Source organism: Mixophyes fleayi, chromosome 2 (genome assembly GCF_038048845.1).
Source record: "Mixophyes fleayi isolate aMixFle1 chromosome 2, aMixFle1.hap1, whole genome shotgun sequence".
In the NCBI taxonomy this organism is placed as follows: domain Eukaryota; kingdom Metazoa; phylum Chordata; class Amphibia; order Anura; family Limnodynastidae; genus Mixophyes; species Mixophyes fleayi.
The window spans coordinates 306,468,129-306,494,591 of NC_134403.1; the positions used below are offsets into that span (position 1 = coordinate 306,468,129).

At 36.3% G+C, this 26,463-nt stretch overlaps 1 protein-coding gene across 1 annotated transcript in view; it reads right to left on the reverse strand.

Moving 5' to 3' along the window:
- The window catches only part of IL1RAPL1 (interleukin 1 receptor accessory protein like 1), a 1,105,500-nt gene that overhangs the window by 757,147 nt on the left and 321,890 nt on the right, over positions 1-26,463 (reverse strand). The gene's annotated exons all lie outside the window — the stretch shown is intronic.

Below are 26,463 nucleotides of genomic sequence, written 5' to 3' on the forward strand. Positions count from 1 at the left end.
TTTGCATCTACTTGTACTTTATGCCTCAAATTTGTAAATGCTGCAAAAAAAACCCAGTCACAAAATAACTGCAGAAAGACATTTTTTTTCACTGTTTTCAGTATGAAACTTAAGAAAAGCTACTATCTAGCGGGATACAACATTTATAACAAGTTTTTGAAGTAAAATCCATGAATTTGTGCAGCTAGTTTTGAAAAATAGCACAAAGGCCAACATCCATTCAGCTTTTATTCTTGTGTATTGCTTCCAGTTGTAATTTTTTTCCCAGTTTTCTCATGGATCACAAGTCTTTCGCCAGGTTTAAAAATGGAGTGTGCTGCATTGACATCATAAATAGTAACCATATTAGAAGCACAGGACTATGGATATAGAGGAAGGCACATTAATCATACTGCAGAATGACTTCTAACAGACAACATCACAGATCCGTCAAAAATGTACTGTCATTTTAATTTGATCTATTGTGACCTCAAATCTTTTCTTGCAATTTGTAGACAGGTTTAAGATATTACATTTAAGAAAACACCTTGAACACTTTTATACATCTGTAACAAAGGTAAATAAATTATTGTGCTGTTTATTCATTATTAATGTCATTTTTCAAGTATCAAAATATTATATTAATGTCAATAGTAAAATATGTGAAACAAATTTACTTTAAAGGGTTTATGTTATAGTTTAGAAAGAGTTTACTTGTAAGAGTAATAATAAAATCAAAATAGCGATTCAGTTGCTCCAAAGTATTTTGATTATAATATTAAGCGTTAAATAAAATATGTTGTCCACAAAATAGCGCACTTGTCAAGAACGTGATTTGGGGACTAAATAATACGGAACAAAATATTATTTATATTTGAAAATACTAAAATATATAAAATGCATATTATTATTATATATTATCTTTGAAGCAATACTCTTTTGTTTCCAAGGATTTGACTATGTTAGGTCTCATACACACGGGAATTTACGTATTTAATGCCCATTGCCTGATAAACATGCTTTGACACTGATAGTACAAAAAATAATGTGAGTGGATGTACACTGTACACACACTTTGTGAGAGGCAGTCGCTTCACGTTTTCATGTTGCCTCCAGAGCTCACAAGCATTAATGCTCAGTAAAATGCAACGTTCTATGGGAGCGCTCATTAAGTACATAGTACTTAACCCTCCCTTAGGATGTAAGCTCGCTTGAGCAGGGCCCTCTTCCCTCCTGTCTCCTTACCCGTTCTTCTGCTCCGTGTCTATTGCATCTGCCTGCCTGGAGTTTCTGAAGTATTGGTACTTTTGTTTATTGTTCTGTACTGTTATAGCCTGTATAGTCTACTGTTTGTACTATGTGCGGCGCTGCGGAAACCTTGTGGCGCCTAATAAATAAATGATAATAATAATAATAATAATAGTACATGATGCTGCAGGAAGGTTTGAGTCTGTTTAAGGAACGTTCTTCTAACGCTGTTAAAACAAAGCACAATGTTTTATTTATACTTTTAACTAGTGTTATATTTCAACACAGTATGTATAAACCCTTAAAAGAGATCAAATAAATTAAATTGAAATTTCCTGAAGCAAGGGAAAGGCAGCTGTTTGGTGTACTGAACATTGTTCTATAAATCTATTAAACCATAAGAAAATACACCTACACAAACAAACATGTATTTATAGGCCTTCCTTTTTTGTTTCCAACATTGTGTTTGCTAATCAATATAGCATAATGCATACATGGTACAGTTCTACACTGGCAGCAGGTGGGAGAGAGCACACAGGCATGTTGAGATTGTGTTGTTTATCATTGACAACATCTTATACCTATCCTCTGTCTAATTATCTCTGTTTAAATTCCACTACTCCTCATGGTCCCTTATTTGTTCATATATATTTCATATTCTTTTAATATATAATCATCTTCCCTTTATTTTCATCTCTTCCATATCAAGAAAACACAAGGAATATCTTTAGGATTCATTGCACTTATGTGACTTATCACATCAGGGCCGGATTTACCGCTAGGCAACCTAGGCAACTGCCTAGGGCCTAGCGGTCCCCAGAGGGCCCAGTCAGGACTGGCGGTGAGCGGGGTAGGCAAGGCGGAGGAGCACTCCCCTCCGCCTGCCATCCCTCTCTGTCCGTCGACATACTAAAATATACTGTGGCTGGAAACAGACTTAAAAAAAAGAAAATTGAGGAGGAGAGACTGCCGGGACCTGAGACTTCCTTATTGTTAAGTGCTTGTAATCTCTATTCAACGAGAGGATCGCAAGGACAATTATTGCTTCTGTGCACTAAGCTATCTCTTAACTTTGCTTACAAGAGGAACCATCGTCATTGGGAGTGATTTTCTGTCTGGACAGATTAGTTTGGTGCGCACCACCCAAAGGAACAACTGATTTCAAGAGCCGCTGGTGCGGTAATGAGGCGAGAACTATTCTTCTCTTGTCCCAGAGGCGAGTAAGCCTTTTATGCTTAAATATATAGTGGGCTATTACCGCTAGGACTGCTGAACAAGTGGTACTCCATATACCTCTTATATGGAGGAATGCTGTTTGTATTAATTGACTCACACTAATGACTGTGGAGTTATTTAAACCTCTCATTTTCTAAGGAGATCTACTGATGTTATATATATTCATACCAATACAGGATGTCGTCATACTTGGTCATATGGAATGAGAAATCTTTCCTACATATCATGATATGAAGTCAAGATCTTAGAGTCTGCTAATTGCAGTTTTTCAAGGAGCACTCATTCGTTGCTACTTATGTATTTCAAATTTCTCAAGAGGATATACTAGGATATTTGTGTATTTTTTACTTGTGTATATGTGAGATCATTATGGTCTAATATTTTATTACTATTAAACTTTAATTATTTGTTTAATAAGAAGTGAATTTGTGCATTCTTCTCTTTGATATTGTGAAGGGGCAAAAGTGGCAATAAATGGGCAGTGTGTGATGATTGAGGGACAAAAGTGACAAGGGCACATCCTTGGATTTATGGTATTATTTTTGCAAACAACTTAAGTATTTCTGTCCTGACTTAAATACTTATTAGGTTGTTTTGACCCAACTACTTAAAAAAACGGGACTGCTCGGTAATTATTTAGGGGTGCCTTTTTCTGCAGCAGGGTGGCCTTGCTCTTTTCACATGTTAGGTACGCCCCCAAAGGTGCAAGCCACGCCCCCACCTCCTTTGGCGGCGTGCTTTCACTTCTACTTAACTATAGAGGTATATGGTAGGCTTCAAAAATATAGTGCGATGGATTGTTTCAGGTAGGGGGCCCAAAACCAGTATCCTGCCTAGGGCCCCATGAGGTCTAAATCCGGCTCTGGATCACATACATGCATGAAATACAGACAGACAATATATAGTGGCTGTGGGGTCCAGTTATCAATATAGCACATATATTTCATAATGCCCAATCTCGTCAAACATACTTGTGCGGCCCAAATAAACACCTATACTAGTCTACAACAACCAGGACACTTTAAAGGGGATCTCAACTTTCAGATAACTTTAGTATATTGCTTTGTAAATGCTTTCATGCAATTTTTTACTAAATGCATAATTGTTTTATATCATCCAGGAGGAGTAGTTTATTCTCCGACCCTTGGGTACAACACAAATTAACTCTGCTCTTTGCATTGGCTAAATGTGTGCTGCATCCAAAAGGTAACACTAATAAATATATTAACTGCTTGGCCTATAATAAATAAATAGTGAACCCTGCAAGGTGGTATATAAAACCCAAAACACCTGTTATCTGAAAGTGAAGACAAAGGAAGACATTTAATTAATGAGCAAATACATTGAAACTACTAGATGTGCCGCTATCATCTCATCAAAAACATTGCAGTTGTAGTTTCAGGATGACAAATGAATGGCATATAATGGCTTTACATGTGTTATACGCCTCTGTGATGATGATTGTGATGATGATGATTATTATTATTATTATTATTATGTATATAGCACCAACATTCTCTGCAATGCTTTACAATTGGGACTTCACATGATTTTCATTAATTGGCTTAAAAACGTCCCTTTTGTAAATTTTTCTACATTGCCTTATCTTTGTAGATTCTTTTATGGGTTTCAGCCATGTCTTCATATGAGCAGTCAGAGTTGTTATTTGTTATTGCCCCAGGATAGGACACAAAGCTGCTCTCTAGATATCAATGTACACAGCTCCCAGAGAAGAGCACAGCTGTGTCCTATCTCAGAGGGTGCCAGAGTTAAGGGATTCTACCTGATAATAAAGGTATATGGCTGCAAAACAAAGAAAGAAGCAAGATAGATAAAAGTAATATATGTAGTAAAATTTACAAGAGGGTGCAGACAAGCCTATAAATTAAAGTTACCCGAAGGTGGAAAATCAGTTTAATAAAGAGATCCATAAGAATACAGTGGCGAAAATGCCACAGAAGATTTGTTTATTTCTTGCAGAGTAGAATATATATTAAGGTTTTACTGAGGGGAGAAATGTGTAAAGAAAACACTGAACCTATAAAGGCAATAGAAATGGAAACTGTTATCTTCTAATTAATTCCCAGTAGTAAACGGTACAGGCAGCCTCTGCTATTTTATTTTATTTTCATAAAGGAATGTGAAGCACATTTACATTTTTTTAATAACGTCTTATCGCACTAAATGAGAGACAACAACAATATTGTACACATCTCTCTTTCTGTGTGTGGCTCTGTATCTACTTTATGCGTTAGAACTATGTAGGGCAGGTGTCACACATCCTAAGTGTCAAGCCATATTGCTAGCTATTCTTCTTTAGCCGACATTTTTCCTAGGGGACTCCTTAGGAACAAAGCATTAAATCGAGAGAATTGGAAAATGAAAGTGGGATTAAAGGCCAGCTTTTGTCTTCAAGCATTTTACTATTGCGCAAGAAAAATCTGATACTACATTTTCAGAAACACACAAGATACCTTTTTTTTTTGTCTGTGGGGATCATTTATGGTTGCATCATGCATCACAAAATAACACACCTATATTTGCCTGCTTCGTGGCTTGTGAAGACTGTAATTCACTGCAAAGTAATTACCCTATATCATTGTTCACTTTGCCTGATTCTTTTTAACATATACTGCCCATTGACCCTTATAAAAGTGTAATTTTCTAAATTGAAATACACACAATTACACGCTTGCTTTATTTTCCTAACAGGGAGTATGCTACTGCATGCCAGTGAAAGTATGCATTTTACGTATTCTAATGGAGTAATGGCAGAGGGCCTGATTCATGAAGGAGCGTAAATGCTGATACGTGTTGTACTTTACATAGAATCGCTCCGCGCATGGCCAGGGCTGGACCATAAGCCAGTGAATGCAAAATTATCTGAGCCATAATTGAGCGATGAGGACACTTACGACAGGCTACAATTTCATGTGCGGAACAGGGAATGGACGGGCGCTCGCAGCAACGTCTGATTTAAGCTTTGGGCATCTCAAAGGTGTTTTTCTGCTGAATCACAGCTACAGGTCGGGTGTAAGTGACTAGTGATGACAGTCGTGTATGTATGCTAGAACATAGAGTGTTTGCAATCAGGAGCAACTGTAAAAATGCATTTTATGTAGACTAGTCAATCACAACAACCTCATAAATGTATATTACGGGGGAAAAAGAAAGAATTTTTGTTTTAAATGTATTGTCATTAATTACAATGTGGCTGATTCATTAAGGAGCTTAGGCAGGAATTTAAGTAAGTTTTCTTAGTTAAATTTTCTGGACAAAATCATTTTACAATACAAGGGGAGCAAATTAGTTTATTATTTTGTATATAATTTAAATACTGGCTGTTTTTTCATGTAGCACACAAATACTTGATAGCTTATTTGTACACTTAAATTTAAAGCTGAAATTTGTGTGCTACATGAAAAGCAGACAGTATTTAACTTATGTGCAAAACAGAAAACTAATTTACACCCCACGCATTGCAACATGGTTTTGTCCAGAACACTTAAGTAAGAAAACTTACTCAAATTCTTGCCTAAGTTCCTTATTGAATGAGGCCCAATATTATTAACAGGTGACATTAATTGAATATTTTTTTTTCCTGTGCTTTTTTTTTTGTACTTTATATTCCACATATGTATCCTACAGTGTATTGTCTGTTAGAGCAGAGAATTTCGATCCACTCCTAGTTGAATACGGACGAGCGTATTTTTTCAATCGTTTAGCGTGCCTTAATGAATCAGGCGCAGTGTATGCAATGTATGAGGGACTGTTCAAATTTAACAGAGTTTAACATAAAAGACAATAATACAGAATTAATTTCCATATTCTGAATTAATACCAAAGGCAAAACATCTTTTGTCCTGCAAGATTGTACGGTACTTTCACTGACACATAGCTACATTTCTGTGCATTATACTTAAATAGCAGAGTTGAGAGATATTCTCAAAAGTGTTCCATGATATATCCACCCACTTCTGTATTTGGTTCAACATTTTGCATGCTTCGTTGGTCCTACCCCAATCAAAACAAAAAGCAGAAAGAATTGTCTGTCGTTGTGCCAGCTTCTCCATAGTCGTCTGTATATTAAGGCAAATATGGTGGAAATAGTAATACATTTCCATTGTTTCCTCTATATTGCTTCCTATCGGATGTTTTCAGTTGCAATCTGCCTGCAGGGTGTGTCCAAACTAAGAGTAGGGGTGGAGTGAGAGAATGTAAGTATGGTAATAAGACTGATCATTACCAGGCAATATGTTGTGGTAATCTCACCCCTCCTCCGTACAGCAAAAATCTGTTTGGTGACGGCGGTGACATCTGCTCAGTATTTGAGCAGAACTGTGCTATATGTAACAACTAAATATTACATATAGCACTACTCTGCTCTGGAGCACTGTGGTTTGTATATAAAGTTCATATACTATAAATTCCAAAAAATTTCAAATTTACAAGCACAGGGCCTGATTTAAAGCTGAAAGTAAAGATATCCTGTTTGTGTATAAGCAAAAATGTATCCGCACACTTACATTTTTATTTCTGAGCCTGATTCATTAAGGCACGGAAAACGAATGTAAATTGTGTTTTTTTTCTAAACGCATGTAATTAAGGCATACGCACGTCCATATTCAATTACAAGTGGATATGAAGGTATTTCTGTTGTTGAATACGGGTCTAGGTGCACTCTGCTCTGACAGACACAATACACTGCAGAATACATCCAATACATATGTGAAATATAAAGTCCCAAAATAATGAAGATAAAAAAAAGTATTTAATTATTGTCACCTGTTTATAATACAGTTATTAATGAAAAAATATTTTAAATAATTCCATTCCCCTAAAAAATACATATCATGATGTTATTAATGTCTACATTTAATGCATTTTTATAGTTGCTTCTGATTGCAAACACATGTTCTACAATACATACACATCCGTCATCACTCTCACTCGGCACTTACACTTACACTGTTGCTGGTGCAAGCAATACAACAGAAAATCACATACCTTAGAGATGGCCAAGCTTGAATCAGACGTTTCTGTGTGCGTTCAAGCTTGGCACGCCCTTACTGCACATTGACTATGTACATACGCCCATTCCCCCCCCCCACCCCATTCCGCATATGAATTTGTAGACTGCCCTAAGTGTCCTTGTGCTCAAAGATGAATTGGATGTTCTTGTGTTCACTAATGTATCGTCCGGTTCTGGCCAGGCACAGAGAGATTTTATGCAAAATACAGCACGTATTGGCATATATGTTCCTCAATGAATCAGGCCCTCTGTAACTGAAGATAAATTCAACCATAAGTCTTGTGCAGTGGTTGAAGTGGAGGTGTATACGGTGGTATGCCATACCACCACAGCTCCTGCTGCCTTATATTTTTCATTGTGACGCTTCTATATTTCCATACCGCAATATTATAAATTTCCACTTCAATGACTGGTCTAGTGTATAGATATTTTCATGTTTAACTTGCTTCTGCAAACCCTTACTGTACTGCATCTGCTCATTAACATACTCAATCGACTTCTTCAAGAGCAAGGGTCTGCAAACGCATTATAGGGTGAAGAGTCAGCCCTACTGTTACGAGCCGCGGCGGTGCCCAGCCGCCGCGACTCACTCACCTGCGTCCCGGCCGTCGCTATGGCGACCGGGACGTCACTTCCGGCCCTGACCCGGCCGTTGCCGGGGCAACGAGAAGACGCTTCAGCGCTGCGTCCCGGCAATGAGAGGAAGCCGGGCGCAGCGCTCACCATATGTCCTAGCCTGTGGGCTAATTAATGCAGCCTATTAATTATGCTGGGGGCTGTGTCTAATTCAGAGCTAGGCTCTGATTGGTGGCCACTGGTATTTAAGGCAATGAGGTCTGCTGCCTCATTGCCGGTTATAGCTCCTTTGTTCCAGTCTGCTAACCTGCTAGTTCCTGTCCTGTATCCTGATATCTCTATTTGACTCCCCGTGTATGACCCTTGGCTTTGATTTGGACCTTGCTCGTGTTTCCTGTGACCCTGATCTTTGGCCTGTTTACCCGTTCTGCTATTTGCCTGTGACCCCTGACCTCAGCTTGTTCATCGATACTGTTGTCTGCTGCCGGCCCTTGACCTCTGCGTGGACCTGACTCCTCTTGCCTGGGTTCTCCCCAGCTGGTACGCACTTCACGACCCTCTGTCAGTCTGCGGCCCAGTCTGTCCCCACCATCAGGGGCTCCAGTGAACACCTGACTGGCAGAGTAGATTCCGGGTTGTGTTGTGCCGGCTGGAGGGGTTCCTAACACCTACTCCCAGCAATACCAGCAATTGCCTTTGGTGACCCAGGGCTTTGTTAAATAAATCCTTTCCACCCTTTCTTAAATAAGCCCCTAAATCTGACCCTAACCCCTCTGCCAAGGTGCAAATTTTACTTTCTAGTTTGACTTTCTCCTAAATCTAAATCAATCAAGTTCATTATGTCTGCTCCTCCTTTACAAGGATGACCTCTTAACACTGGATCCTGATGTATATTTTTACTTGACTTGTTTTTAAAGTCAACTTCTCTCCACACTCCTTAAGTGTCAACTTTTCTTCTTTACTGACAACAGACCCTTATATCTCTCATCCAGTGTTTGTTTACTGCTTGTGCTGCATCATCTTGCCACACAAATCATTGCACTATAGAATAAATATCAGATATTTTCCTTTTTTAATTGCAGTTATATTGGTAATTGCCAGATAAGAAATTACTACCTTAAAATTAAATTGCAATCTAAACTATTATAATAAACCTAAAGGCATATTAAATCCCTCCTCGGGACACTTTATTAATGCTAGCCTTTTAATACTATAGTAAATAGCATGGGATTAATGGCAGGTAGAAAAGCATTAAAAAGCTGTAGATTGAAAATTGAAGACTTAAGGCTTCAATTAGCTCATTGCCCATTATTATTTCTACATACATTACCTTTTGTAATTATTATTATTATTGTTCCCTGTGAAAAAAATCCTAACTTAACAAGTCTAACCGAAATGTAATTATAACGGTATGTCATAATTTATACATGGTGAATACTCATGTCATCACTTCAGTATTTACCCAAGATGCCACCAAAAATTTTATCCACTCTCTCTTCATGTCCCACCTTGACTACTGCAACCTGCTGCTATTTGGCATTCCCCTTAATCATCTATCCCTGCTTCAATCATCTTAAATTTTGCAGAAAGACCGATCACAAATCCCTACTTTGTCTTTTAGTATCCTACGGAATCCAATTTAACTTACCGTATATACTCGAGTATAAGCCGAGTTTTTCAGCACAATTTTTGTGCTGAAAAAGCCCCCCCTCGGCTTATACTCGAGTGATGCTTTAAGCCCACAATGCAGGGCCGTAAGGAGGGTGGTGCCTGCCTCCATAGCTTCAGCCCGCTTAAGGGCTGAAGAGAAAGTGAAGGAAAATATTAACGGAGAAGAGTTTGGTGCTTGCCGTTAGTGCCGCAGTGGAACGCATGTGCGTTCCACAGACAGGAAGCTCGGCACTTGCAATGCAAGTGCCGAACTTCCTGTCTGTGGAATGCACATGTGTTCCACTGCAGAGGTTAGTAAAAGATCTCTCTCTCTCTCATGCAGTTTGTATAACTCGAACTAATTCCTGCTCACATTTGAAAACGCTGAGTAGATAATGAAATGTATAGCTACATCTACCTATTTCCTGGACATCCTTAAACCGCTGATAATAGCAACATGTTTTCATGGGGACCTGCGACATAAGGCACATACGCTTCCCCACATGGCTTCTTCATGTCAGCCAGCATCATTGGTATGAATTTTTAAGCAGCATCTGCATTTTGTTCACTAGTACTGAAGTCCTTTGTTTATAAGCAGCCTTGTATGGAGCTCTAGAACATTTCTGTACAAGTGCAGATCATGAAGGTTACAGTTTTATTTCCTATACATTGGTATTTTAAGTATTTGTTTACTCTGCCTGACTTGTCCTGAAGTTTTGGAGTTGTATGCTCTTCTGAATAGTGTACCACAGTGTCTTAAAAAGTGTTAGTGTTATTTGATGTTAGTGTCAGTCTCTCCTGCAAACACAGTGGAGGTGGATCAGCAGACAAGTTTTTTTTATTAAAGAAATTTACCAGTAGCTGCTGCATTTCCCACCCTAGGCTTATACTCGAGTCAATAAGTTTTCCCAGTTTTTTGTGGTAAAATTAGGTGCCTCGGCTTATATTCGGGTCGACTTATACTCGAGTATATACGGTACTCATCCTTACCTACACAGTCTTGCATAACCCCACCTCTTCTTAAAGTCAAATCTCATCTCAAAATATTCCCTTTTGCCCTCTTAGATCTGTCTCTAACTTGTGCCTCCCTCACGTCTACAAGACTTCTCACTTGTCTCTTCGGTTTAATGGAATTCCCTACTACGCCTGATCAAACTCTCCAACAGCCATTAAATCTTTAAACACTCTCTGAAAATCCATCTCGCTATTAGTTCCCCAAACTCCACACTCACTCCTCTTGTTTAAGCTGTGGCTTTTTCCTATTAGATGTAAGCTCTCTTCTGAGCAGGGCCCTCCCTATCCTCTATGTTCAGGTCTGCATTTACTTTGTCTATCATGTATGTTCCTGTTTTATGTATATCCTGTTTTGCCCACCATGTGATGCTGTGGAGCACTGTGTCGCCTTCCAAATCAACAATAATAATATTAAAGTGGGATGAATTCATTTAACACAAAGCAATATATAGTATAAATATGGACAGCTTATTTGGTTGGCAAATGGCTTTAAAAAAAACCTTGCCCAATCATATCACATTTTCTTTTGCCAAATGATTACAATAGTGGGTCATCAAAAAACTTGCAAACTGTTGAGGGAACATTTCCAGCACATGACCTTTATCAAAGCAATTTGGTGGAATTGTTCTCTGCAATAATACCTGTGCTTTTGTAAGTGTGGAATAAAGTGTAAGTAAATATAGCAATGATTCATGGTTTATCATGAAGCATACAGTTGTTCTACACTCTCCATATCTTATTATCTCTGTCATAAATAGAAATAGTATTACAGGTCATGTCTGCACAATTTTTCAAAAGAGATACTGTAAGAATACATTTCTCATGCTAGCTTTTCGTCTACTTTAAAAGACTTATACATTGTACATCTGTTGGTCTTGTTTATGACTTCCATATCCAATATGACTATCAGCCTTCACATATTATGAGATGGCAATGTAGCCAGCACACCAACAATGATTTCAGGCCCAAAATGTCATCATTCCTTAGTCTGCATACAGTGAGGCACTGTAGAAAGCCTTCATATGATTTTATCTGATGATGGAGAACAAATCACCTACTAATGATGAGAAGTTTGTGCTTTTTGTGGAGCTATGTTTTCATTCAAAGATCCCGCATTGCCTTTATTATATTGCTATTATGTATATATTGAATAGGAAAGCATTGTTAACACGGCATCTACCATATATACAGATAAAAATAGAAGTAACATTCTCTCTACAGCAGACATTTTTAACACTATGTTACTTATAAGCAATATAACTCCACATAATGTAGGTTTCTTTGTCGAATATAAATATAAACTATTGTAAAAAGTAATGCAGAGTTTTACCTAGCTTCAATTGTTATGCCTTATTTCTTGCATGAAGGTAATTCATAGTACTATTTTTACTTGGGCATGTCAGTTACTTCCCTATGTTATTTCACTATGACTGGAACACAAACACACATTTCATTGCCAATTTATCAAAAGCAAACCAATCACTTAATAATTTCTTAGTACATTAAAAATAGGACAACAGCAGCCACAAGCCCCTGTATTTCTTCATAGCCTGTACAGAGGGATCACATAAAGCAATGCCTAGTATATACTAAATATTACCTGTACTAGCCATTATTAATCCAATTAAGTTTAGAATGTACTTTACAATGTATAGTAAAATAAAGCATACTGTACATTACAGGAACTTGGAACGCAAGCTCTCATATGAGCGACATTTCTTTACTTATCACTAGGTCACCGGACATTTATTATAGTATAACATGTACAGGCAGAGTCATTTATAGCAGGCAACCACATGCTATATGGTCACAATCTCATCATCACAATCTTATCATGTATGGAACTTATCTTGTAATGGTATGTACTAACATCTATAGAGCCACAAGACTCTGTTTTTGGTGCAGTGTGGTTCCATGTATAAAAGATCTGCTCAAGCGTGAAGCAGAGGTAATGGGGATTACAGTCCAGGGTGGCGGGAGAGGGTGTTGCAACAGCCATGAAGGGTTAATATCATTACCATATGTGTACACTCTCGCTCCTTGCTGACTTCTCCTCTGCCCACCTTCCCCGATGACTGGTTGTATAAAAAAGCTGTGCAGATTTGGAGGAAAAAAGTAGGAATACGCCTCGCTTTCCTCCCTATCATTCTTGATATGTAGACCTTTATATTTTTAATTAAAAAAGTCACATTCAACTGAAACTTCAGCAATTATTGCTGCACTGTAAGCATTCTCATGTTTTTTACTTTTTTTATTTAGCATTAGTTTGATTTTTGCCTTTGGCTTACTTACCACAAATAATAATTGGAAGTCACTGTCAAAAAAATTTACAAATATATATATACAAATGAGGAATAAAGAATCTGCATTGTTTGCATTTTTTGCAATGTTCTGAGTATACCAAAATACATATAACATGACTCATATCTTAACCAAGCAGATAATAGTTGTAAATTTAGCACATGCGGGAGCTAGGCAGCATGGTCAACCTCAGGAAAGTAACATTATAAAAGCACATAGGGGGAGATTCAATTAGATGCAAGTTGTCTCCAGTCAGTTTGAGGCGGAGATTTGACAGAAATCTCTGCTCAATTTTCCTCCTACTCCATATTGGAGTGATTGCCAGCAATATCCACATTTTGTGCCACAAGGGGGTGTAAAATGCACAAAATGAATTAGAGTTGGGGGTTGGGGTGGCCCTTCTCAAACATGCAGTATAAAAAGCTAGTTAGTATGTGTGTGCAGCATGCAACAGCATGCAGTATTTTCTCAGCATACAAAAATAAAGTTTGCATTGGCACCCCTTGTAGTGTAAAATGGTGTTGTCAGCTGCAAATTTAGGACCGTGGCAAAATTTGCATCTAACGCTAAACCGGCCCTCAATCAATTGTAGGTGGATAACTGAAATTCGATATCTAAAAGTTACTGGCTCTATATTGATTTTGAAGGAAACAATGAGATTCAGCAAGTCCTTCAAATAAAAATGTACATTCAATTCAGATATTTCATATGAGTAAATATGTGATGAATACAATGAAGGCAGTAGTTTTGGATGGACCTGTGTTAGTATTAGTGGCTTGGGTGCCCCTTCACATTTTAATTATACTCCTGGCTATGAACTTGTTTATCCAACAAGTCTCTGAAGTACTGTGAATTCACTACCATCCTCAGTATCCTTATCTTTTTTAGTAAAACAGTTATTTCTAACAATAATCCTGAGGTTACACACTGAAATCTTCAGAACAAGTAACATCTTGTAACATTTCTCTACCTTTGAAAGATACAGAAACCTTCCTTAACAGTTCATCCTATTGTGTAACAGTTCATCCCATAAAGTTCAGATTTATATATTCTGCATATATATCACATCTTAATGTGACATCAAGCATACCTTATTAGATAAAAATTCCTATTTCAGTAAAAGTCATTTTATGCAGTGCTGAAAACTATAATATTACAACAAGATTATGGATTTTTTTTAATATCATATTATTTGGGTCAGATTTTAGCAGTAAGACAATTTTCCATGAGACTGGTCTCTCATGTAATAGTTCAACCTCTTGTACACTGAATGATGGTTATTAAAATGACAACTGATTAAAATTTAATTCATTTAACACATTTTAAATGTCAGTGTTTGCTTGGTTTGCTCACTTGTTTCTTTCTTCTTTCAATGTTCCTGTTGCATTGATTTGCTTTTCAAAAGAGAACATTCTCCTCTGAGAGTAATTCTGCTACCACCACGAAGGCCAATCTGCTAGTTAAGAGGTGTGTTTCTTCAGGAAGAAAGATTGCCTTACACCCAAGGCATGACGCGGTATTCTATCTTCAAGCACTGAGCTCTATGGTAACAAGATTACACTTAAGAATTGTGTTAACAATGTCTAGGATGAGACAAGACAAATAGGTCCTGAATTGTAATAACATTTGAAAAGAAAAGCAAAAACTTAGGTGTACAGTAATTGCAATATAAGTAAATGACTAGAACAATACAGAAATAAATGTAACTGGCGATTTGCTGGTGTCACCAATAAAGCAACAACTCTATATGTGTATTTTATTTAATTTTCTATTTATTACATAGGAATGAATGTCAAATATATTTCTTTTATTCCCAATACGGAATGGATAATATTTAACATATTTTGTATTTAGCAGTTGGAAAAAAAGACATATTTCTGGAGGGTGTTAGAGGGACACATCCAAATTATTAAAAAGGAAGTAGACTTTTTAGACTCCCCCATATTTTTTATCTAGCATCCCTAAGTAGCCAATAGGAGCAATACCTTCCATGCAGACCCCCTGTTACCTGAAGCCACTGTGAGCTCATCCCACTGTGCGCTTCTGCTCCAATCTCTTGAAGAATGGTGGACAAGCTCCTCTCCCCAAGGTGTGAGTAGACACCACTTTCTGCTCACAATGACTTTTGGCTATGAGGAAGCAATGTTAGAGAGATGGCGAATGTTAAAAAAACAAGCTTACTCTTTTAGAGCTGTGTATGTGTAATCTGGGTTGGATGCAGGTCATTTTTAATAAGATGCCAGATACACACCTAAGGCTGGGAAATTTGAACTACACACCCAGCTCTGCTAATATGTGTGAGGGTCTACCTAGGGGGGTTGTCCACATTTAAGACATCACTTAAAACATGTTAGATTTATTTTACCATATTATAGAAAAAAATATACAGAAAGGAGCTGTGATTTTTTTATTATTATTTACATTATTTCCACAGAGAAATGTGTCACAGGGTCTTTCTCCAATAACCAAAAAAATGCTTGTAGCTGCTAAGTGACCTAGCAGCTGATCAAAACAGGGTCAATTTTAGGCCAGATATGAATGGCAATGCATCTTTATGTTTACTTGTGCTTGTCTGAGTGTGAATAAATCAGTTTGACTAAATGAAGTCTATTGCACTGGATGTGATCATGCCCAGTTATACACAGATATAAGCTGTATGAGAAGCGTCTTAGGGTGGTCAGTATTTGTGAGAAACTTTGCACTGGCTGCACAAAGAAAGCTCATAAATCCATTTTGAACAATACACCTGTTTTATATTTACATTTATTAAAAGAGAAAAACTTGCCCTTGTTATATGCATATATGCAAACATTTTAATTTAATTGCACAAATTAATAATTGCACAAAAAATAATTTCCAAGTGCTAGGTAGTTGGTTCTAACAATGGATTATACTGTTATCTACAGTCATGGCCAAAAGTTTTGAGAATGACACTAGTATTGGTTTTCACAAAGTTTGCTGCTTCAGTGTTTTTAGACCTTTTTGTCAGATGTTGCTATGGTATACTGAAGTAAAATTACAAACATTTCATAAGTACCAAATGCTTTTACTGACAATTACATTCAGTTTATGCAAAGAGTCAATATTTGCAGTGTTGACCCTTTTTGAAGACCTCTGCAATTCGCCCTGGCTTGCTGTCAATCAACTTCTGTGCCACCAATTGACTGATGGCCGCCTGTTCTTGCCTAATCAATGCTTGGAGTTTGTCAGAATTTGTGGGTTTCTTTTTGTCCACCCGCCTCTTGAGAATTGACCACAAGTTCTCAATGGGATTAAGGTCTGGGGAGTTTCCTGGCCATGGACCCAAAATTTTGATGTATTTTTTCCAAGCCACTTAGTTTTCACTTGTGCCTTATAGCAAGGTGCTCCATCATGCTGGAAAAGGCATTGTTCGTTACCAAACTTTTCTTGGATGATTGGGAGAAGTTGCTCTTGGAGGAAGTTTTGGTACAATTCTTTATTCATGGCTGTGTTCTTCGGGAAAATTGTGAGTGAGCCCACTCCATTGGCTGACAAGCAACCCCACACATGAATGCAAAATTGCAATAACTCCACCTAATGCCTGTTTCTTTAAAGCTACTCTCTACTTGACTAAGGACCTTCCATTTCTGCACTTGTTATTTTTGCTTTACCATTTAAAGAATTGGGGTACATCTGGGGACAATTATATATTAAATGGGATATTAAACAGATTGTGATAAATTGAAAGAATAGTGATGAATACAAAAAGCACTGCATATATAATAAGTAGAGTTTAAAAGTAGAATATTCCTTTCTTTTGTCCTTAATTTTCATTGAAAGTATTTTTAATACCAAAAGCTTGTAATGACAATGAGTATTATGATCATGACAACTATTCTTTAAAAGAGCAAGCTGAATAGCATTATGGCTGGGACTATAGAATTACTGTCTTTAGGACGACAATATAGAACAGACTATAATTAATTGCTGGTCAGTGAGACATTTGTCTATTGAATTAGTCATTTTAAAACATTCACAATTATTCTGTCCCTGCAGCAAAATGCTTTATATTGGTTGAAGATATGTTTTTTCCGTTTTCACAAAGGAAGAATGTAAAATAGACAGTTTATGACAGTAAATGTAAGTGTAACTATATAGTTGGGTCAGTTTATACTGCCCAAAATGGTTCATCATATGTTTTCTTCTTCTAAGACCTTTTTTATTGTCAGTGGAATACAGAATTTTGTTATAAAGCAGATAATAAATTAGGTGTCTCAGAAATTTAGGTCTTTGTTGGAAAAATGCTAATGGATACCCTGATCAATCCATTAATTTGTATTATCGGGTGAAACTCGGGATTGCATTATTTGGTAAAAATATTGCTCTATTAACCCCATTTTAATATGAAACAAATAGCAACTTTATTATTCTGCCTTTGCTAATGGACATTTACAGCATATCCAAGTAGATTAATAATCAGCTATTGTATGTTATATCATTTGAAATAAGACCTTGACCTTACACCCTCTAGATCTAGCTATTGTTACACAAATCTATCTGCTTGGGTGGACTTTTTTAATATTTGAATTCACCAACAGTACTTCTTTCTCCCTGGGGTGGAGAAGTCCATCTCTGATAACACCACCCACGTCAGCAGCTCCTCTTTGATCCATATTCTACCTCTAGTTATGATGATGAAATGTCTCTATAATTAGAATGTTAAATAAAAAGCCTTGATATCTATGTTTGAAACTGTATTGCTAAAATTACTTTAATGAATTAAGTATTCTAAAACAATCCAACTTTTTACAACAACTTTTTTCACAGTTTCATTGACATTGCAGTAAGTTCCTAAGAATGACATTTTTTTATATTTATATCATATTGCCCCAAAGGTTTAAATAACTGTGGACTTAATAATATGTCCTTCAGTGACGTTCCCCTGACTTCATTTCTACTTTTGCATGTGCCGCAAGGAACATAAGAAAATGTATACTGACTTTTTATACCTTTAGCCTCTTTATTGTAATGTTGCTCTTTAAAAACTGTGGTCTGTGCACACGGCAAATTGAATTAATGTCAGTGACATTTCGTAGGTTAAATGTGGGTGATTAAAAACATTTGTACACAAATTAAGCAGATGTGTTTTTTAAATATTCAAAGTATAAGTGTCTCCATAGCAACCAAATTCAGTAGAGCATTTCTGCAATTTGTGTCTATTTTTAAAATGTTAGAACTTGTGAATTATTATAGATGCAAGGAAAGTGTACAAGATGTTTCTTCTGATCAGTTTGACTAATAATGGATGCACAATCTATTTAAAGGGATTAAATGGAAAATACAATACAAATTGACAACATCTGTCAGAGAGATAAACATAATTGAAAATGAGGCACATATGGGGTGTGAGTCATTAAGGAGAGCAAAGCAAAAACAAGAAGTAACTTTGCACCAGTGCAAAACCATGTTGCATTGGATGAGAAGGTAAACATAAAATGTGGGGACAGATTTATAGTGAGGTAGGGCATGTCTTAGATCAACTAAGTCAGTATTTTCTTTATGTACAAAATAATAAACTAATTGCACCCTTTGCATTGTAACATTCTCCAGAATAAATTTTTCTCCTTGTTTTGCTTGCTCTCCTTAATGACTCAGGCCCATTGACTTTAGGTGGAATTCAGTTTTTGCAAGTAGAACAATTGCACTACATATACATATATTACAGCAATAATTCAGAAACTGTTTTCTCAAAATGTCAGTAGAGTAACTCATATAAAGAGATTGTTCGAAAGTGGTATATGTGCTTGAAAGATTTGATCAAATTAATAACTAGTTAACTTGTACAGCATTTGTGCAACATTTCCAGATATGTATGTCTTATTTAATGTACATTGTTATAACACACTACTGATGTCAATATATTAATAAACTTTTATAAATAATATCTATATAAGAAGTGACCTATAATGTGATCAGTTATAATCAGTGGTTTTTATGTCATCACTCGCCTTGTTACTTTATGTCACCAAACTCCTTGGTGACTAATATTACCCTTATAATTTACATAACAGAGTACATTATCTCATAGATTATAAATTAGAGAAATAGTTAAAGAACATTTAAAGAAGAAGAATAGTGTCAAAGATCCAGTACACTGTGATAACTTGTTCCTAATATTGTGATCGGTTGCTTACCGTATATTATATATTGCTGAATACTAACAGAATGAACTCTACTGATCAAAGTATTGAAACAAATAGAAAACAAAAGATAAATAAAATAAGGCAGAAGTTTAATACTAAGTACAATGATAGGCAGTGATATAAATGCATTTGAATTCCACACTTCATTTTGTATATTTTCTTTATATTGAAGTTTTTTAGTGGCGCATGAGGAGAACCATGTTCACGATCACTAAATTGTCACACCCAATTATACAAATTAAGATCCTCATGTAGAACGCAGATGGAAATTACAGCTGAAAAAGACACATTTTCCGTGGATATGTTGAGCTGATCATCATAATTAACAGTTGGTAACTTACACAAGCACTTGCAAGTTTCCCATCTCCTGGCTGGTGCATGGGCATCTTAATCTACATAACCTGCATTTCCACCAACACACCCCATAATGTATTTTGTCTACGCTCACACTACCCCACATCCGTGGTTCAGCCTATGCAATCGTAAGGAGCCATAAGAGGTCGTAAGTGCACAATGCGACTCAGATATTGTCATAACTGCTGCTTTATGGGCATGCACGTAAGAGCAAAAAACTCACTTTGCGTCCACCACTACATGAGAAGTGATTTGTGGAAGAAGCATATTATATGTATCATACATGACTCTAAAGGAGTGTAGTTAAGATGTGTGCATGTATATATATGTACATATATACATATACATATATATATATATATATATATACATAAATAAATATATACACACATATTATATATATATATATATATATATATATATATATATATATATATATATATATATACATATATATATATATACATACATAGATGCATATATACACACATATATATATATATATATATATATATATATATATATATATATATATATGTGTGTATATATATATATATATATATATAGGCACAGTCTAATAACTTTTTATTACAAATGTCATCACACTATATGTGATAAAATAAAATTGTAAAGAAATAATAATGTTTAAGTATTGTTCTATTATTATATTTGATTCTGACATTGTAATTATTTCTTGGTTAAAGTGATAAACTGTTGAAAATACTTTGTTCTGTGTCATCCCAACATGAATGATACAACCCCATCTGTGTGCCACACCCGGTGTCAACATACAGTAATACAGCAGTATGCACTTCACTGAGGATCTCTGGTCTGTAGGAGCAGTTATTTGTACCTGCTACTGTTGCCTATATGAAGTCTTTAGGGCTTATGTTAAGTTGAATGCAAATTGCGTTGTTGGCAATGTGCTTTTTTTACTTCTGGGCAAGTGCACAAAGCACTAATTCCAAAATTAAAGGTTTGTGCGCGTGCTCAAATGTATAAAAGTGTGTTATATGCCAAGGACACAATTTGCGTTCAACTTAACAGAAGCCCCTTGGTGATTAAAGAAACTCCAGGAACTGGAGCAAGGCATGATGGAACAGTTAGTTCTTTGAGTGACAGCAGGTTACAGAGTTAAGTGATGAAAGCTGCTTGAAATACAACAAAAGAAAATTTTTTCTAGTTACATCAAAATGCGGCTAAATTGGTAATAGTTGCATCCAACTCTAAATTAGGATAATAATGACTTGAACTCAATGTTTTTTCAATGTGTTTCTGTGACTCTAATGTTTTCATTTTCCTTATTCTCCTGTCAGCAGACACACTCAACTCATAGCTACCTTTTGCTATGACTTTTGATTCGCTGATCAAATACAATGTAATATAGTATATAGTTAAATAGATGTTTTGGCAGAGCTCAGATGTGTTTTTACCTTAGGAAATCCTGAGGCTTATGTTCCTAGAATTTATGTTCATGATCTTGATGCATCTGGAGTAAACACTTTGCTGCACCCAGGAGATGTTACAAGGATGTAAGACGAAATCCTCTAGTTCTAAAGCTGCTGTTGATCTTTATTGTTGAGTTTAAGCTGTATAACTATATAATAAATACCAACAGCAATAAGAGACATTTATAAATGTGTAAAAATGCACCTCCACAGTGAATTTGCCATTTTGAGATTTCATGGTCATTTTTTTATTCAAATGTGCTTGTTTTTACAGGAAGTGCATGGTTGTGTATATGAAGATTTTAATATTCTGTTATAATTGCAGATTGTGAGGTTTCTTTCTATATGCAGACTAGGGTGTTCTAATGCACCTCAGAGCACATTCCAATGGAAAAACGAGGCTACATTTTGTGCATACTTGCCTACTTTTTGAAACCTCACTTGAGGAGATCTTGAAGAGGAGGTTTAAATGGCAAGAGCAGGGGTACATTTGCATCATCACTGCCACACCCATAATTTACAATAATGCAATTGCCACATCAGGTCCAACCGGCCACTTTAGAAAAAGGAGCTGCTGGATCTGCTAGGTTGGCCTACTCTCCCAGGAGTCCGGGAGCAAGCCCCAAAATTCAGGAGTATTCAGGTATGATTTTTTGGGACAAGATATTTAAATTGGATTCAAAGAGTGGAGCAAAATGCATTACCGATAACATTCCCTGGTTAGCACATGGCTACAAGGATACTTTCTCCTCTATTTACAAGTGCTCAGGACTGCTGATAATCTGGAACCATCCTATACTCTTATGTGTAGGCATTTTTATCATCGAGGTCCACCTTATGCAGCTAAATGCCTATAAATGCAAACAAGTAATTTGTATGTACTAAAAATATTCAAACACTCAAAACTGACATAAAGATGATGCTGATGTCTCTTCAAGCTCATGATTCATTTAAAACATCAACGAAGTTGTAATAAACAATATTGTAGTAAAACAATCTAAAATTTTAAATTTATGAAAGGTGTGGTCCTAAAGTGATAATAGATAGGGCTTTGAAGTGATACTTTTATTATATCAACCATGCCTGTTTCAGGCCACAAGCCTGCTACAGTAAGCACAGAGTGATTTTATGGGCGCAGTTTCCAAATGAGAAATGTGGGTAATAATCTAAGTATATATAAAACAGATGCTTTACATGTCCACATTTTTATACATCACATTTATTAAGTCCCCCATCGAATCCGCCTGCCCCAAATACATGTCTGCCAAATGGCTTTTGTTCAAAAATATAACATAAATAGACCAGTTTTTATACAGGAATGTCAATAATGGAACATGCAAAGAGCTGGCATGTTATCTCCCTGTGCCTTCTAAATGTACTAATCAAAAGTTGCACATATTCTGAATAAGTAGTAGTTGTTGTTTGGAACATTTCTATTAAGCCTGTCTTACCGCATTATTATATCACAATGTAAACTATTACCAAATAATATCAAATGCAATCTGTTTATTCATGGCTGCAGCATGGCTTTAAGAATGCAATCTGAAAATTAGAGGAAGTGGGTATTATGTTGGTATTTGTTGTTTTAGTAACTGGTTGTTTGCTGGGGCGCTAAAGTAATCTGCTTACTTCATTAGACTCAAAGCTATTTATGCAATGATTTGCCCAATTTGGGAGACGGAGGTAAGCTTTCTAAAGATAACGAGAAAACAATTAGTGAAGTAACATTTGGGGGAGAATTCCATTGTAAAAAAAATCAAGGGAACGGCCATGAAAGACCTCACGTGGATATTTTGTTACAGAAGTTACGCTCATTTTTGCTATTGGCAACATCTCCACTTTTGCAAACCTGCAGTATACTAAATATATCCCCAAGACTAGTTAAATTGCATTGTCCATCATTTTAAACAAGCATGATAAAGGTTTTTATCGGGTATTTATGGTACAGGTTACATGTTCCAATCTTTCCAATTAAGTTTTTGCTAGATAATTTACAGCAAAAAATGTAACCTTAAGTGCTGTCTTTTCTACCCCAATCACACCACATCAGAATGAGCTGACATCATCATCTCACTTCTATTTATTCAACTAAATATAAATGTGCAATTACTGTGTTGAATGGCTAAGCCAGTGGTCAGGGAACTTTTTTACCTTTTACCCCAAAATATATTTAGAAATGCCGACATTACCCCCTTGATTTGAAAGGAAGGAAATTATACATTATTAATTATTGGAATTCAATTTTTTTTTTAATCTATTCAAAATTTATTTGAAAGCTTCAACTTCAAAACTTCAGGTTTTGGAGAAATGATGTTGCTTTATTTTTTATATGAGAGCATCAATATTGGGGCATTTTGATATCAGAGCAATTTGGATACAGTCTTCAGTGTCCAATCGATTTCTCTGCTTTGTTTTTATGTTTGTTAGAGTGGGAAATCCTTGTTCGCAAAGGTAGGTTGTTGCAAAAGGCAGCAACTTTTTGACTGCCCCCTCATGTGCAATTTTGAATGCCTTTGCAGCTGTTGACATCCAAAACCATGACAGATCTGCTTTGTTTTCAAATGCAATACGTGCTTCATTATTGCATCGAAGCTCAAGAAGTGCCTCTGCCAACCCTTGAGGTGCCTCTGCCAACCCTTGAGGCTCCTCTGGTACAATAGCAATTTCACATTTAAAGGGGTATACAATCCAACTGACAGCATGTGAATCAAGATCTGGAAAGTAATCATAGAACTGCTCTTTGAGTTTGGTAAGATGCCTTATAAACCTTGTCCACCTCTGCCAGATCATTTCAGACAGTTTTTTTTTTTCATAAACCACAGAAGGCGATTAATAATCTTCATATGATCAAAGGAATTAAGTAAAATCCTAACTAACAAATACATTGGAAAGACATGAGCTTTATTTCATCATGTCTACATTGTGGGAAACTAGTAGGCTTATCTAAGAGAGCACAAATAAATTATTTGGAAGGACATCAAACAAGTGGGTGGCTAGGTTCGATTGTAGTTGCAGGTTTGGTATATAACCTGTATAAAATTCTGTTTGACAGACAAAAAAAATAATAAAATGATAAGACTTGCTGAAAGCTGTACAAAATGAACACCTGGAAATTGATTTAAGTACCAATGTAAAACCATCCAAAGAGAAAAAAGACACCAAACCGGCTGTAATTGAGCACCAGGTGGGACCTGATTGTTGTGCAAGGCTCTAATTAAGCATCTAATAATAATACAATTGACACACACACACACACATATATATATATATATATATATATATATATATATATATATACATGTGCCTCCATAGTTTTGTTCTCCCCTCTCTTACTTCCCTCACCCTATGTGCCTCCACAGTTTTGTTCCCCCCCTCTCCTCTTACTTCCCTCACCCTATGTGCCTCTATTATTTTATTTACTTTTCTATTGACTTTTTTTCTTCTTTTTTCTTCTTCTCTGTTCTTCTTGTCTTGTTTTCTTCTGCCACTGCTCCTCACTGAAAATGACGTCGGGCGTGATGATGTCACGCCCAACATTCAATGGGAGAGAGGAGGAGACGAGACTGCTGGGAGCCGCTGCGCGGCCATGTGATTGAAAAAAATCACATGACCGCCGGCGGTGTGTCTTGGCAGCATTACCCCCAGGAATTTAAATTTCTCTCATCTCTAATTTATTTATTATTAGAGAGAAATAAATTATAGAATAAATATAAAGGGTCTGAGTCATTAAGGAGAGCAAAGCTTAAAAAAGGTGCAACTTTACACCTGGGTAAAACCATGTTGCATTGGAGGAGGAGGTAAATTTAAAATGCGGGGACAGATTTATAGTTGGGGGCATGTCCTAGATCAACTTTACATGTCAGGGTAAAAATAAAGCTAAGAAGTATTTGTGTGCTACATGAAACAACAGACAGTATTTAACTAAGGTGCAAAATAATAAACTCATTTGCACCTCTTGCATTCTAACATTGTTTGTCCTGTATTCCCTTTCCTTAGTGACTCAGGCCCAAAGTAATATTTGGATTGTTGAGTACCATCATGGTAATTTTTTATTACTTTGCTTGTAATAATCTGTGGGAGTCTGAGAATTGGTGATAGGGCTGGTTTTCTATTGCTGCAAAAACCTCTTAGCTACTAGCTGGTTCACAGATATGTAGTGGAACTGGAAGCCCAGACTTAGTGGATAAAGTAAATTAAAAAAATGCTATATTTAAATTATATAGCATTATTTAAATTCATTATCTTTAGCTACCACCATCCTGAAAGGGGCGATAGCAAAAGGAGCATTGCGTCTTCCACGGGGAAGGCTATAGCTAAAGAAGACCTATGTTAACCTATTGTTAGATAGGAAGAATCTTATCTCTGGCAAAAACACCTCTTTTTGCTGAAGATAGGGCTTTTCTCCCTTTGAGGATCCTCGGTATGAAGTTTTCAGTCAATGCGAAACACAAGCAAAAATAATTTAAATTTTGCTGCCTTGATGTTAGGATTGCAAAAAGCTATAATTATTACCATAGGGCTTAGAGTACACTAACATTTCCCCTTGTAAATGTATCACAGTATGTTTCATTATACATAGAGAAAATGTTCTTTAGATTAAGGGTTTAAAATCTGATTTTCAATGTGCATTCTTAAAACCTGCTAAACATGGTTTAATAGTTATAGTCCAAATAATTATATAAGTGAATGGATCTATACATGACATTTGAAATCACACATTCAGCATATATATTTATTTTTTATTTCTGCGCATACCCACAGTACTAGTAACATTAGCGCTTGTGGCCCTTTACAATTGAAGAGGCTGTATGTACAGGATGTATGTACACTGAGACGTATAAGCGTCTGTCAGGAGATGGGAAATTTTTTGTGCTCGATAACTAGTGTAAGTTACAAACTGATAGTAATGACAATAACCTTAGATAAATCTGGCTCAACATACCCTTGTAAAATGTGACTTTGTTTTGGATGTAATCTACAACTGAGTTTTAGACAGAAATTGCTTCCACCTCTACCTGAGGCCCTCAATGTGCATTCTTAAAATCTACTAAACATGCTTTAATGAGATAGTCCAAAAAAATCATATAAATGAAAGGACCTGTACACTAACACTCTGGGTTGCTTTGCGCCAATTGCAGCATTGTCTACAGCATTCACCAGTTTTAACACTGGATATTTAGGGCACTGAGGTTTGAGAACATATTCCAAATATTCTGTTAAAAGCAAGGACACAGAACAAGGTTTTGTCTTTGAAGCAACTGGGGGTAAATGTATCAACCAGCGGATTCTGCAAGTCGGCAATTTCCGGCCACTCTGCAGGGGAAATTTAAAATGGCAATGGCTTTCAAGGCAAGTTTTTTGGAGATGTGCAAATCTAGCGCATGTAGAATAGTTTTCCACGCACACTCACATTTCTGTTTTCTGGTTATAGCCATGAATATTTCAAACTAGTTTATGCACA